This window comes from Scyliorhinus torazame, chromosome 20, assembly GCF_047496885.1.
Source record: "Scyliorhinus torazame isolate Kashiwa2021f chromosome 20, sScyTor2.1, whole genome shotgun sequence".
Lineage (NCBI taxonomy): Eukaryota > Metazoa > Chordata > Chondrichthyes > Carcharhiniformes > Scyliorhinidae > Scyliorhinus > Scyliorhinus torazame.
Genome location: NC_092726.1, coordinates 117906459 through 117922285, shown reverse-complemented (window position 1 = coordinate 117922285; position 15827 = coordinate 117906459).

Below are 15827 nucleotides of genomic sequence, written 5' to 3'. Positions count from 1 at the left end.
TATTCCAGTAAACAAAGATGACTTAAAGATCAAAGCCAAAGGCTCAGCAATCTCCTCCCTAGCACCCCAGAGAATCCTAGGATAAATCCCATCCAGCCCAGGGGACTTATCTATCTTCACACCTTCCAGAATTGCTAAAACCTCCTCCTTATGAAACTCAAGCCCTTCTACGCTAGTAGCCTGTACCTCTGTATTCTGCTCGACAACACTGTCCTTTTCCTGTGTAAATACTGACGAAAAATATCTATTTAGCACCTCTCCTATCTCCTCGGACTCGTCGCACAACTTCCCACTACTGTCCTTGACTGGCCTTACTCTAACCCTAGTTATTCTTTTATTCCTGACATATCAATAGGTAGCTTTAGGGTTTTCCTTGATCCTACCTGCCAAAGACTTCTCGTCCCCTCCTGGCTCTTCTTAGCTCTCTCTTTAGGTCCTTCCTAGCTTACGTGTAACTCTCGAGCGTCCTAGCTGAACCTTCATGTCTCATCTTCACATAAGCCTCCTTCTTCCTCTTGGCAAGTGTTTCAACTGATTTAGTAAACCACGGTTCCCTCGCTCGACCACTTCCTTCCTGTCTGACAGGTACATACTTATCAAGGACACGCAGTAGCTGTTCCTTGAACAAGCTCCACATTTCCATTGTGCCCATCCCCTGCAGTATTCCTCTCCATCCAATGCATCCTAAGTCTTGCCTCGTCGCATCATAATTGCCTTTCCCCCAGATATAACTCTTGCCCTGCGGCATATACCGATCCTTCTCCATCACTAAAGTAAACTTAATGGAATTGTGGTCACTATCACTAAAGTGCTCACCTACCTCCAAATCTAACATCTGTCCTGGTTCATTACCCAGTACCGAATCCAAGATGGCCTCGCCTCTCGTTGGCCTATCTACATACTGCGCAGGATACCCTCCTGCACACATTGGACAAAATCGCACCCATCTAAAGTACTCGAACTATAGCGTTTCCAGTCAATATTTGGAAAGTTAAAGTCCCCCATAACAACTACCCTGTTGCTTTCGCTCCTACCCAGAATCATCTTTGCAATCCTTACCTCTACATCACTGGAAATTTTCGGAGGCCTATAGAAAACGCCTAACAGAGTGACCTCACCTTTCCTGTTTCTAACTTCAGCCCATACTACCTCAGGAGACGAGTCCTCATCAAACGTTCTTTCTGCCACCGGAATCCTGTCCTTGACTAACAATGCCACCCCTCCCCCTCTTTTACCACCTTCCCTGAGCTGACTGAAATATCTAAACCCCGGCACCTGCAACAACCATTCCTGACCCTGCTCTATCCATGTCTCCGAGATGGCCACAACATCGAAGTCCCAGGTACCAACCCATGCCGCAAGTTCACCACCTTATTCCGGATGCTCCTGGCATTGAAGTAGACACACTTCAAACCACCTTCCTGCCTGCCGGTACACTCCTGCAACTTATGGATGTTAAAAGGACAACTTAAGGATTACTTAGTGTTGTATTCCTTGGGAGTTGTATTTGAATTGATGTTTGCTAAGATGTACATTGAATGTTTGAAAAAGGTTAACTTGAGTTCATAGAATAAACATTGTTTCGTTTTGAAAAATACTTTTCCATTTCTGCTGTACCACACCTGTAGAGTGGGCCGTGTGCTACCCATACCACGATCTGTTAAAAGTTGTGGGTCAGGTGAACTCCATGATAGACTTTGGGGTTCTCTAAACTCTGGCCCATAACAGGTCGAGCAAGGCTAAATATATACGTCTTCGACGCGGAACGTGGTTAAATTTATCTGTCTTCGAGGCTGAGCATGGCTCAACTTTAAACGTCTGCGGCAGAGCATGGTTAAGTTTTAAACATCATCGAGACAGACCGTGGCGAAATTTTAAACAAAGTAGAGGCGGAGCATGGCTAAATTATAAACATCTGCGAGGCAGAGTATTTCGAAATATTAAACATCTAAGATGCACGGCTAAAGTTTCGACATATTCCTGGCCGAACATGGCTAAATTTGCAACATCGTCGAGGCCGAACATGTGTAAATATTAAACATCTTCAAGGCAGAGGATGGCTAAATTTTAAACATCTTCGAGGCCAAGCATGGCTCAGTTTCAAACGTCTTAGAGGCCAAACATAGCTAAAGTTTAAACGACTTGGACGCCAAGCTTGGCTAAATGTTAAACGTCTTCTCGGCCAAGCACAGCTAAATTTTAAACATCTTCGAGGCCGAGCATGGCTCAATTTTAAACATCTTCGAGGCCGAGCATGGCTCAATTTTAAACGTCTCAGAGGCAGAGCATGGTTACATTTTAAACATCTTCCAGGCCGAGTATGTAGAAATATTCAACATCTAAAAGGCCGAGCATGGCTAAATTGTAGTCATATTCGAGGCCTAGTTTGGCGAAATTTGAAACATCTTCGAGGCCGAAGGTGGCAAAATTTGAAACATCTTTCAGGCCGAGCATGGGAAATTTTAAACATCGGAGAGGCCGAGCAGGCTAAATTTTAAGCGTCTCAGAGGGCGAGCGTGGCTAAATGTTAAACATCTTCGAGACCAAGCACGGATACATTTTCAACATCTTCGAGGCCGAGTATGAGTAAATATTGAACGTCTTCGTGGCGGGGCACAGATACATTTTAAACATCTTCGAGGCCGAGCATGGCTGAACATTAAACGTCTTAGAAGTTGAGTAAGGCTAAATTCATACGTCTTAGAGGACGAGCATGGTTACATTTATAAGTCTTTGCGGCGGAGGATGGCTAAATGCTAACCATCTTCGAGGCCGAGCAAAGCTAAATTTTAAACATCTTCGAAGCCAAGCATTGCTATATTTTAAACGTCTTAGGGGCCAAACATGGCTAAAGTTTAAGCGTCTTGCTGCCGAGTCTGTGTCAACATTGAACATTTTCGAGGCCGAGCATGGCTAAATTTAAACATCTTCGATGCCAGAGCATGAGAAAATTCTAAACATCATCAGGGACGAGCATGGCTAAATTTTAAACATCATAGACGCCGAGTTGGCTACATTTTAAACGTCTTCGATGCCAGAGCATGAGAAAATTCTAAACATCATCAGGGACGAGCATGGCTAAATTTTAAACATTCTCAAGGCCTCGCATGGCTAATTTTAATCATTTTTGAGGCCATGAATGACTACATTTTAAAACTCTTAGAGGTCGAGCATGGCAGAATTTTTTCAAAAAATGTTTTATCAATAAATTTCGCATTGCCAAACCACCAACCCTGCACATCATTGGGTTGTGAGTGTGAAACCGAGGCAAACTCGGGGAGAATGTCCAAATTCCACATGGACAGTGACCCAGAGCCGGGATCACACATAGGACCTCGGCGCCGAGAGGCAGCAGTGCTAACCCACTGCGCCACCGTGCTGCCCTGCATGGCTCAATTTTAAACATCTTAGAGAACAGCGTCCTACGGTAAACAGCCTACTTAAACTGTGCCCTACAGGAAACAGTCTGTTTAAAGAGTGTCCTACAGTAAACAGTCTATTTTAACAGTGTACGAAAGTAAACACAATCTATTTAAACAGTGCCGTACAGTACAGTCTATTGAAACATCAACCTTCAGTAAACGTAGTCTATTTAAACAGTTCCCTACAGCAAAAAGTCTATTTAAACAGTGCCCTACACGAAACAGTCTATTGAAACAGTTCGCGACAGTCAACAGAGACTATAAAACGTGCCCTACGTAAACAGTCTATTTAAACAGTGCCCTACAGTAAAGTCTATTTAAGCAGAACCCTACAGTAAACTTAGCCTATTTAAACAGTAGCCTACAGTAAACAGTCTATTTAAACAGAGCCCTACAGTAAACAGTCTATTGAAAAGTGTGCAACAGTAAATTTAGTCTATTTAAACAGTAGCCTACAGTAAACAGTCGATTTAAACAGTGCCCAATAGTAAACACGGGAGGGTTTAAACTAGTATGGCAGGGGGGTGGGTACCGGAGCAATAGGTTAGAAGGTGAAAACATTGAGGGAGAACCAGGGAATAGGGCCATTATGGCTGTGGGGAAGAGCAGAAAGGGAGATATTGCTGCAAACAGCGGGACTGGTGGTCTGAAGCGCATATGTTTTAATACAAGAAGTATAACGGGTAAGGCAGATGAACTTAGAGCTTGGATTAGTACTTCTAACTATGATGGTTTTGCCATTACAGAGACCTGGTTGAGGGAAGGACAGGATTGGAAGCTAAACGTTCCAAGTTTTAGATGTTTCAGGAGGGATAGAGGGGGATACAAATGAGTGGCGTAGTTGTGCTACTGGTCAGGGAGAATGGCACAGCTGTACTACGGGAGGACACTTCAGAGGGCAGCGAGCCTCTATGATTGGAGATCAGGAATAAGAAGGGTGCAGTCACAGCGTTGGGGGTTTACGACAGACCTCCTAACAGCCAGCGGGAGATAGAGGAGCAGATAGATTTTGGAATGGAGTAAAAGCAAGAGGGTTGTTTTGATGGGAGACTTCAACTTCCCCAATATTTACTGGGACTCACTCAGTGCGAGAGGCTTGGGCGGGGCAGAGTTTGTAAGGAGCATCTAGGAGTGCTTCTTCAAACAATATGTCGACAGTCCAACTAGGGAAGGGGCGGTACTGGACCTGGTATTGGGGAATGAGCCCGGCCAGGTGGCAGAAGTTTCAGTAGGGGAGCATTTCGGGAACAGTGACTACAATTCAGTAAGTTTTAAAGTGCTGGTGGACCAGGATAAGAGTGGTCCTAGGGTGAATGTGCTAAATTGGGGGAAGGCTAATTGTGACAATATTAGGCGACAACGGAAGAACTAGATTGGGAGCGGATGTGTGATGGTAAATCGACATCTGACATGTGGAAGGCTTTCAAACGTCAGGTGGAAGGCTTTCAAATGTCAGTTGAAAGGAATTCAGGATCGCCATGTTCCTGTGAGGAAGAAGGATAAATACGGCAATTTTCGGAAACCTCCGAGAACGAGAGATATTGTAGGCCTCGTCAAAATGTAAAATGACGCATGTGTCAGGGTTAAAAGGCTGGGAACAGACGAAGCCTTTGTGGAATATTAGGAACGTCGGTAGGAACTGAAGCAAGGAGTCAGGAGTGCTAGTTGGGGGTCACGAAAAGTCATTGGCAAATAGGGTGAAGGAAAATCCCAAGGCTTTTTACACGTCCGTAAAAAGCAAGAGGTAGCCAGGGAAAGGGTTGGCCCACAGGAGGACAGGCAAGGGAATCTATGTGCGGAGCCAGAGGAAATGTGCGAGGTACTAAATGAATACTTTGTGTCAGTATTTACCAAAGAGAAGGAATTGGTGGATGTTGATTCTGGAGAAGGGTGTGTAGATAGCCTGGGTCACACTGAGATCCAAAAAGACGAGGTGTTGGGCGTTTTGAAAAATATGAAGGTAGATAAGTCGCCGGGGCCAGATGGGATCTAACCCATAATACTGAAGGATGCTAGAGAGGAAATTGCTGCGGCTTTGACAGAAATCTTTGGATCCTTACTGTCTTCAGGTGATGTCCCGGAGGACAGGAGAATATCCAATGTCGTTCCTATGTTTACGTAGGATAGCAAGGATAATCCAGGGAACTACAGGCCGGTGAGCCTTACATCAATGGTAGGGAAATTACGAGACAGGATCTACTCCCATTTGGATGCAAATGGACGTCTTAGCGAGAGGCAGCACGGTTTTTGAAGGGGAAGAGGGGTCTCACTAACTTGATACAGTTTTTCGAAGAGGTCACAAAGATGATTGATGCAGGGAGGGCAGTGGATGTTATCCATATGGACTGCATTAAGGCTTTTGAGAAGGTCCCTCTTGGCAGACTTGTACAAAGGGTGAAGTCACACGGGATCTGGGGTGAGCTGGCCAGATCGATGCAGAACTAGCTAGGTCATCGAAGGCAGATAGAATCAATGGAAGTGTGCTTTTCTAATTGGAGGGCTTTGACTAGTGGTGTTCCGCAGGGATCAGTGCTGGGACCTTTGCTGTTCGTAGTATATATGAATGATTTGGACGAAAATGTAACTGGTCTGATGAGTAAGTTTACAGACGACACAAAGGTTGGTGGAATTGCGGATAGCGATGCGGACTCTCAGAGGATGCAGCAGGATTTAGATCGGTTGGAGACATGGGCGGAGAGATGGCAGATGAATTTTAATCCGGACAAATGTGAGGTAATGCATTTTGGAAGTTCCAAAGCAGGTGGGGAATATACAGTGAATGGTAGAACACTGAAGAGTATTGACAGCCAGAGAGATCTAGGTGTACAGGCCAACAGGTCACTGAAAGGGGCAACACAGGTGGAGAAAGTAGTCAAGAAGGCATTCAGCATGTTTGCGTTCATTGGCCGGGGCATTGAGTATAATAATTGGCAAAGCATGTTGCAGCTGTAGACAACCTTAGTTAGGCCACACTTGGAGTATAGTGTTTATTTCTGGTCGCCACACAACAGAAGGATGTGGAGGCTTTAGAGAGGGTGCAGAAGAGATTTACCAGAATGTTGCCTGCTATGGAGGGCATTAGCTATGAGGAGCGGTTGAATAAACTCGTTGTTTTCTCACAGGGACGACGGAGGTTGAGGGGCGACCTGATTGAGGTCTACAAATTTATGAGGGGCATAGACAGATAGTCGGTGGCTTTTTCCCAGGATAGAAGCGTCCATTACGGGGGGGGGGGGGGTGCATAGGTTTAAGGTGCGAGGGGCAAGGTTTAGAGGAGTTGTACGAGGCAAGTTTTTACACAGAGTGCAGTGGATGCCTGGAACTCGCTGCCGGAGGAGGTGGTGGAAGCAGAGACGAGAGTGACATTTAAGGGGCATTTAGACAAATACATGACTGGCATAGGAATAGATGGATCCGCACCCAGGAAGTGTAGAAAATGTAAGTTTGGACAGGCGGCATGGTCGGCACAGGCTTGGAGGGCCAAAGGACCTCTTCCTGTACTGTACTTGTGTTTGTTCTTTGTTCTTTATTCTTTGTTCTTTCAACAGTCTAGTTAAACAGTGTCCCACAGTAAACAGGCTATTTGCACAGTGTCTGGCAGTAATCAATCTATTTGCACTGTTCCCTACAGTAAACATTCTATTGAAACAGTAGCCTACAGTAAACAGACTATTTAAACATTGTCCTCCAGTAAACATGGCCTACTTAAACAGCATCCCACTAATCATTCTGAACCCTGTCTATTTACACAGCATCCTACAATTAACAGTCCATTTTGGATCAGAAATGGGCTAGCTGGAAGAAGACAAAGGGTGGTGGTTGATGGGAAATGTTCAGACTTGAGTCCAGTTACTAGTGGTGTACAAGGATCTGTTTTGGGGCCACTGCTGTTTGTCATTTTTATAAATGACGTGGAGGAGGGCGTTGAAGGATGAGTGAGTAAATTTGCAGATGACACTAAAGTCGGTGGAGTTGTGGACAATGCGGAAGGATGATACAAATTACAGAGGGACATAGATAAGCTGCAGCGCTGGGCTAAGAGGTGGCAAATGGAATTTAATGCACAAAAGTGTGACCTGATTCATTTTGGAAGAAATAACAGGAAGACAGTTTACTGGGCAAATGGTAAGATTCTTGGCAGTGTGGATGAGCAGAGAGATCTCGGTCTCGATGTCCATAAGATCCCTGAAAGTTGCCACCCAGGTTGAGAGGGTTGATAAGAAGGTGTACGGTGTGTTAGCTTTTATTGGTAGAGGGATTGAGTTTCTGCGGCTACCAGAATTGCACGCAATACTCAAAATGCGGCCGCACCAGAGTTTTGTACAGCTGCAACATGACCTCATGAATCCGAAACTCAGTCCCTCTATCAATAAAAGCTAACACAACATACGCCTTCTGAACAACCCTCTCAACCTGAGTTGGGGAGAAGCGTTCACATTGGTGAAAAGATTGAGGATGAGCAGCTCTGGGTGAAAGGATTGAGTAAATGAAGCAATGATGATATAAACTAGGACTTTCTCACACAGCGAGTAGTGAGGATGGGAAATCCCCTGCCTGAGTGTGTGGCGATGACCGGTTCGATAGGAAGAATTCAAAGGGGAATTATACTCTGATGTGAAAGTGAATCCCGATATACAAAGAACAAAACCAAGAAGAAAGACAAGAACAGCCCAGGAACAGGCCCTTCGGCCCTCCATCCCTGCGCCGACCATACTGCCCGTATTATCTAAAATCTTCTACACGTCCGGGTTCCGTATCCCTCTATTCCCATTCTATTCATGTATTTGTCAAGATGCCCCTCAAACGTCACTATCGTCCCTGCTTCCACTACCTCCTCCGGCAGCGAGTTCCAGGACCCACTACCCTCTGTGTAAAAATAATTGCCTCGTACATCTCCTCTAAACCTTGCCCCTCGCACCTTAAACCTATGTCCCCTAGTAATTGGCCCCAATACCCTGGGAAATAGTGTCAGATTATCCACTCTATCTATGCCCCTCATAATGTTGTAGACCTCTAACAGGTCGCCCCTCAACCTCCTTCGTTCCAGTGAGATTTCTGGCATGTGTAAATCATTGATCATAGCCTATCAAACTAACCTGTACATTTTTGGATTCCCTTGTGCCCTAGCAAGTTTATCTTTGCTCTCCCATCCAGACTGACTTGTTTTTATTTCTGTATTTATCTGGATGTGACCCCCTACTGAACCTGCTCACTGTGACCCATTCCCCTAGCCAATCCAGTTGTCACACCCTCGAACAGTCTTAGAAAATCCACGGCAAAGTTGTTGATTCTATTCCCATTCAGGTGCAACTCATCCGAGATTTAAAGGTTGCGCCGTACCCAGGAACGGAATCAGTGGCCGCGAAACTAAAGCCTATTCGCCCACACCATCTCTGTCGCAACCATTCATCTGCTATACCCCCCCCCCCCCTTCATCTAATCCTCGCTGTCAAGGATCTGGAGATATTAACCTCGGACGTCATTCTTTTCAATCTGCTCGGAAAACTGTAAATTATTGACGCAGAACCTCGTCCCTTTTTCTATCTCTGTCGTTGGTACCAATGTAACCCACGACCTCCGTCTGTTCCCACTCCACCTTCAGAATGCCCTGCAAGGGTTTGCCGATATTCATGACACTGGCACCAGTCAGGCCAAATGCCACCCTGGACTCAGAGATACGGCAGCAGAAACGCTCATTGGACTTCTCACAGCGCAATGACCTTGTTTCTGGAGCATTCCCCAGATTAAACATCGCTTCCAGCGTTTTAAAAACAGAAAAACTGTCCTTGAATGAGATGCATGCTGCGTCTTTCCTAATCTGCTGATAACCCCTGATTATGACTGGTGGTCCCAAATGTGTACAATATAGATTAATGATCTGGAAGAAGGTACTGAAGGCACTGTTGCCAGATTTGCAGATGAAACAAAGATTTTTAGAGGGACGGGTAGTATTGAGGAAGCAAGGGGACTTCATGTGGAAAAGTGTGAAGTTATACACTTTGGAAGGAGGAAGTTAGGCATAGACTATTTTCTAAATGGGGAAATGCTTCGGAAATCAGAAGCACAAAGGGACTTGGCAGTCCTTGTTCACGGTTCTCTTAAGTTTAACGTTCAGGTCCAGTGGGAAGTTAATAAGGCAAATGTAATGCTAGCATTAATGTCAAAGCGCAAGAATGCAAGACCAGGGTTGTGTTTCTGAGGCTTCTGGGGCTGAATAAGGCTCTGGTGAGACCCCATTTCTAGTATTGTGAGCAGTTTTACGTATCTAAGATTGGACGTGCTGGCCTTGGAAAGGGTCCAGAGGAGATTCACAAGAATGACCCGTGGATTGGGGAACTTGTCCAATGAGGGACGTTTGAGGGCTCTGTGTCTGTACTCGTTGGAGTTTAGAAGGATGAGAGGAGATCTTATTGAAACATACAAAGTACTGCGAGGCCTGGATAGAGTGGTCGTGGGGAGGATGTTTCCAATTGTAGGAAAAACTAGAACCAGAGGACACTATCTCAGTCCAAAGGGACGACCCTTTAAAACAGAGATGAGGAGGAATTTAGTCAGCCAGAGGGTGTTGAATCTGTGGAACTCTTTGCCGCAGAAGGCTGTGGAGGCCAAATCATTGAGTGTCTTTAAGACAGAGATAGATAGGTTTTTGATCAATAAGGTGATCAGGGGTTATGGGTAGAAGGCAGGAGAATGGGGATGGGGAAATATCAGCCATGATTGGATGGCGGAGCAGACTCGATGGGCCGAGTGGCCTAATTCTGCTCCTATGTCTTATGGTCTTATTCCCTCTTTAATTGCAAATATAATACTCCACATTTTCTACACTAACTTCCCTCTCCACACCTTAAATTACCCTCCACTACTTTCACTTATTCACAATTCTGTTCTGTTCCCCTCATCTCTCATCTCCTTTTCCGCCTTCATTCTCCACACCTTTTTTCAACCTCTCGGTTCCACTCCTTACTTTACCTCCCAGCCACTCTTCAGTTACCAACAATCCACTCTGTGTCCTTCCCGACAAGTTGCACTCTTTAAATCTCCTCCCACATCAATCTATTCATCTCGTGTACTTTCCTTTCCTCTCAATATATTTCCTTTCTACTCCCCACCTCTCTAATGCCCATTACTCTACCCTCATCTCTTTTTATTCAACTCTCAGTTCGACTAGAATTTGCAAATGTAAAATGTATAAATGTAAAGAGGAGGAAGATCGGAACAGACTCCACGGGGCGGGGTAGACGCAGGGAGGTCAAGTAATATTTAATGAGTGGTAGTATAAAGTGACGGATTTTGTTTGAAAGACTCAAAAGAGGCATCATAATGCTAAAGTTGCCAATTTAAACTATTGTTTCACACAAAGCGTGATATATATTTGGCAACAACACTATTTACATTACGAGAAGTATTTATACATAGCCTGCTATTCAACTATTTCAGTGTCGTTTCCAATTGTAAACACCACGATTTATGACAAATATAAATATCTTTCAGTTAATACCACAGGTCCATTATGAAAGTACTTTGCCTGGCAATAATTCAGAGACATTGAATATTTTCCATGAAACGTTGAAGATGGAACAACAATTAAGGAAGATAATCAATATGAAATTGATTATCATCCAAAGGTATGCGGAGGCACAGGCACTATTGAGGAAACAGGGGGGTGACAGAAATCTTGGGCAGGCTAGAAGGTGGACCAAGAAGTAATAGATTGAATAAAATGGGGAAAAGAGTGAGGTCATGCACTTTAGTAGGAAGAATGGAGGCATAGAGTATTTTCTAAATGTAGAAATGCTGAGAAAACGAGAAGCACAAGTCCGAGCCGAAGATTACCTGAACATTAACGTGTAGGTTCAGTCGACAGTTAGGAAGGCAAATGCAATGGTAGCATTAATGTTGAGAGGATAAAATACAAGAGCAGTGATGTACGTCTGTGCCTGTAGAAGGTTATGGTCAGACCCCATTAGGAGTATTGTGGGAAGTTTGGAGGCCTAGTATCTAAGGCAGCATGTGTTCGTCTTGGAAACAGTCCAGAGGAGGTACGCACGGGTGACCGCTGGAATGGAGAGCCTGCCGTTTGGATCAGTTGGGGACTCTGGATCTGTATTCGTTGGAGTTGAGAAGGATGAGGGGGACCTTTTTGAAACTTACAGAACACTGAGCAGCCTGGATAGATTGGTCGTTGAGAGGATGTTTCCAGCGTTAGGACAAACTAGAACCCGAGGACACAGTATCAGACTAAAGGGACGATACTATAAAACTGCGATATTGTCGGCCTCGTCAAAAAGAAAAGGGGGCATTTGTCAGGGCAAAAAGGCTGGGAACAGAGGAAGCCTGCGTGGAATATAAGGAAAGGAGGAAGGAACTTAAGCAAGGAGTCAGGAGGGCTAGAAGCGGTCACGAAAAGTCATTGGCAAACAGGGTTAAGGAAAATCCCAAGGCTTTTTACACGTACATAAAAAGCAAGAGGGTAGCCAGGGAAAGGGTTGGCCCACTGAAGGATAGGCAAGGGAATCTATGTGTGGAGCCAGAGGAAATGGGCGAGGTACTAAATGAATACTCTGCATCAGTATTCACCAAAGAGAAGAAATTGGAAGATATTGAGTGTGGGGAAGGGTGTGTAGATAGCCTGGGTCACATTGAGATCTAAAAAGACGAGGTGTTGGGTGCCTTAAAAAACATTAAGGTAGATAAGTCCCCAGGGCCTGATGGGATCTTCCCCAGAATACTGAAGGAGGCTGGAGAGGAAATTGCTGAGGCCTTGACATAAACCTTTGTATCCTCACTGTCTTCAGGGGATGTCCCGGAGGACTAGAGAATAGCCAATGTTGTTCCTCTGTTTAAGAAGGGTAGCAAGGATAATCCAGGGAACTACAGGCCGGTGAGCCTTACTTCAGTGGTAGGGAAATTACTGGAGAGAATTCTTCGAGACAGGATCTACTCCCATTTGGAAGCAAATGGACGTATTAGTGAGAGGCAGCACGGTTTTGTGAAGGGGAGGTCGTGTCTCACTAACTTGATAGAGTTTTTCGAGGAGGCCACTAAGATGATTGATGCAGGAGGGCAGTGGATGTTGTCTATATGGACTTCAGTAAGGCCTTTGACAAGGTCCCTCATGGTAGACTAGTACAAAAGGTGAAGTCACACGGGATCAGGGGTGAGCTGGCAAGGTGGATACAGAACTGGCTAGGTCATAGAAGGCAGAGAGTAGCAATGGAAGGATGCTTTTCTAATTGGAGGGATGTGACCAGTGGTGTTCCACAGGGATCAGTGCTGGGACCTTTGCTGTTTGTAGTATATATAAATGATTTGGAGGAAAATGTAACTGGTCTGATTCGTAAGTTTGCAGACGACACAAAGGTTAGTGGAATTGCGGATAGCGATGAGGACTGTCAGAGGATACAGCAGGATTTAGATTGTTTGGAGACTTGGGCGGAGAGATGGCAGATGGAGTTTAATCCGGACAAATGTGAGGTAATGCATTTTGGAAGGTCTAATGCAGGTAGGGAATATACAGTGAATGGGAGAACCCTCAAGAGTGTTGAAAGTCAAAGAGATCTAGGAGTACAGGTCCACAGGTCACTGAAAGGGGCAACACAGATGGAGAAGGTAGTCACGAAGGCATACGGCATGCTTGCCTTCATTGGCCGGGGCATTGAGTATAAGAATTGCAAGTCATGTTGCAGCTGTATAGAACCTTAGTTAGGCCACACTTGGAGGATAGTGTTCAATTCTGGTAGCCACACTACCAGAATGGTGTGGAGGCTTTAGAGAGGGTGCAGAAGAGATTTACCAGAATGTTTCCTGGTATGGAGGGCATTAGCTATGAGGAGCGATTGAATAAACTCGGTTTGTTCTCACTGGAAAGAAGGAGGTTGAGGGGCGAACTGCTCGAGGTCTACAAAATTATGAGGGGCATAGACAGAGTGGATAGTCAGAGGCTTTTTCCCGGGGTAGAGGGGTCAATTACTAGGGGGCATAGGTTTAAGGTGAGAGGGGTAAGGTTTAGAGTAGATGTACGAGGCATGTTTTTTACGCAGAGGGTAGTGGGTGCCTGGAACTCGCTACCGGAGGAGGTGGTGGAAGCAGGGACGATAGTGACATTTCAGGTGCATCTTGACAAATACATGAATAGGATGGGAATAGAGAGATACGGACCCAGGAAGTGTCGAAGATTGTAGGTTAGTCGGGCAGCATGGTCGGCACGGGCCTGGAGGGCCGAAGGGCCTGTTCCTGTGCTGTACATTTCTTTGTTCTTTGTTTGTTTTGTTGCGATGAGAAGAAACGTCTTCAGCCAGAGGGTGCTGAATCTGTGGAACTCTTTGCCGCAGAAGGTTGTGGAGTCCAAATCACTGAGTGTCTTTAAGGCAGACTAGGTATGTTCTTGTTTAAGAAGGTGGTCAAGGCACGGAAGAACATAGCAACCATGAATAAATGGCGGAGCAGACTCATTCGGCGAATGGACTAATTATGTTCCTATATCTAATAGACTTATGGTCTTATAATATTGATTTGGCGCGGGGGTTCAGTGAGACGTTTGCTATATTGGTAGAAACTAACTCCATTGAACGTTCGGTATGAATGGAAACAGACTTGAGACAATCATTAAATGTATCACAGAGACAAACAGCGGTGAAAGGTTATGAGGTTGCATAGAACTGTTTGGAGCGTCTGAATCGATCACATCTTCCTCTGAGCTGAAATTTCATATTCATTATTCTAGGAGGAAATCATTTAATTACACTCATAACCAATCCAGTGATTAAATCTGTCGATCTATTTCCGAAGTTCCTATCTCAATCGTGTTGCACCTCCTGGCGAAATCAATGCAACCTTGACCTTGTTTCGTCCTCCCACTCTGGCGAATTTTAACTGAGCAAAAACATTTGCCCTCCTAGACCACTTGAAACAACGTTTTCGAAGTTAGTATTTTCACTGACCTATATAGATATTCCCCAGGCACAAAGAAAAAACAGAAACAACAATGGCACATTCAAACAAGTGTTTGGAAGTCTCTTTCTGGCCTTGCTCTTCCTGACACATCACTGAATTCAGTGCCATCAGCTGGAACCACTAATCCTGTTGTGCTCTATTCAGTGCCTTGTCCAGGTGTAACAAGACTTCCCTGTTTGTGTGCTCACCTGTCTGAAAAACAAAGAACAACATTCCATTTTACGCACCTAGTACATGCTCAACTTGCATGCTGGCTTTTAATGTGTGATTCACGAGGACACCCACCTCTCATCAATCGCCTCGGTGCTGCATATTTCTGCTGTCTTTCTGCATTTGAATAATATTCAGGACCTTTATTCAGCCCAGCAATGTATAACATCACTTTTCCCTACATGATATTCCATCTGTCAAGCCTTTGTTCATTCACCCAATCTGTCTTTGTCCCTCTGTAACTCTGTTCCATCCTCACCACTTGTCCTCCAAGTTATTGCAGCGTGAGCAGGGCCGAGCAGAGAAGAGATGTGAGAATTAGAGCCACAAACAAATAACAGTGTCGCAAAGAGTGGAGGTAAATTGAATATGGGGCAAAGTGAAATCGATTTGCGATAAAAGGAAGACAGAATAAGAGAGAAAATAGTTTTGGAAACGTGAATGGGGAAGGTCCAGAAAAAGATAATCTGGGGAAATTGAAAGAAAGAAAGGAGAGGATTCTTTAATAAGAATAAGGACTGTGAGCGCGACATTGTGAGTGAGGGGATGATGCGAGGGAATGGGCAACACGTGCCCAGTATTCAAATGCAAAAATGGTGTTGCTCGCCCCGGTTTTGAAATAATCCACATTGTATAGTTAACTTTAGTCGGCATCTTCGAGCTTCGAGCCTGATTCTAAGATTGTGATGTAATCCCCAATGAGACTTGCAGTGAGAGCGCAGCTGCTCTCAGTAACTTCTTTGTTGAGCAACCTGTGAAAAACATCATTAGGGATGTACAGACCTCGCATCACTGATCATCCAGTCTAATATAAATAAACCGTTCATGACCCTTTACTGTGTCAAACACCAGGGGACAGATCTTCACCAACACCAGCACGATTCCTTGACACAGAAAATGCGTTGGACAAAATCTTTCGAGTCAGCAGCTGTGTACTATCCTGTACTCGCAACGGTCGGCGTTCCTGGTAAATTACTTTTAGATCTTGACATTTTGAACTTGTTTCTGTATAATTTTCAAAACCGGCCAAATGTATTGCGTTGACCTTCAATTTTGAGCTAAACATGCTGATGATTTTTTAACGTTCTTCAGTTTGAACATTAGAATAACTATCTGATGTGGAAAACTCATTGTAGATTATCTCTGAAGGCGTCCTCTGTCCCACTGCATTACAGTGCGGATACTTTGTTTTACTCACAGACACTTACATTTTGATATGTTTTCTCAGATTATTTATATTTG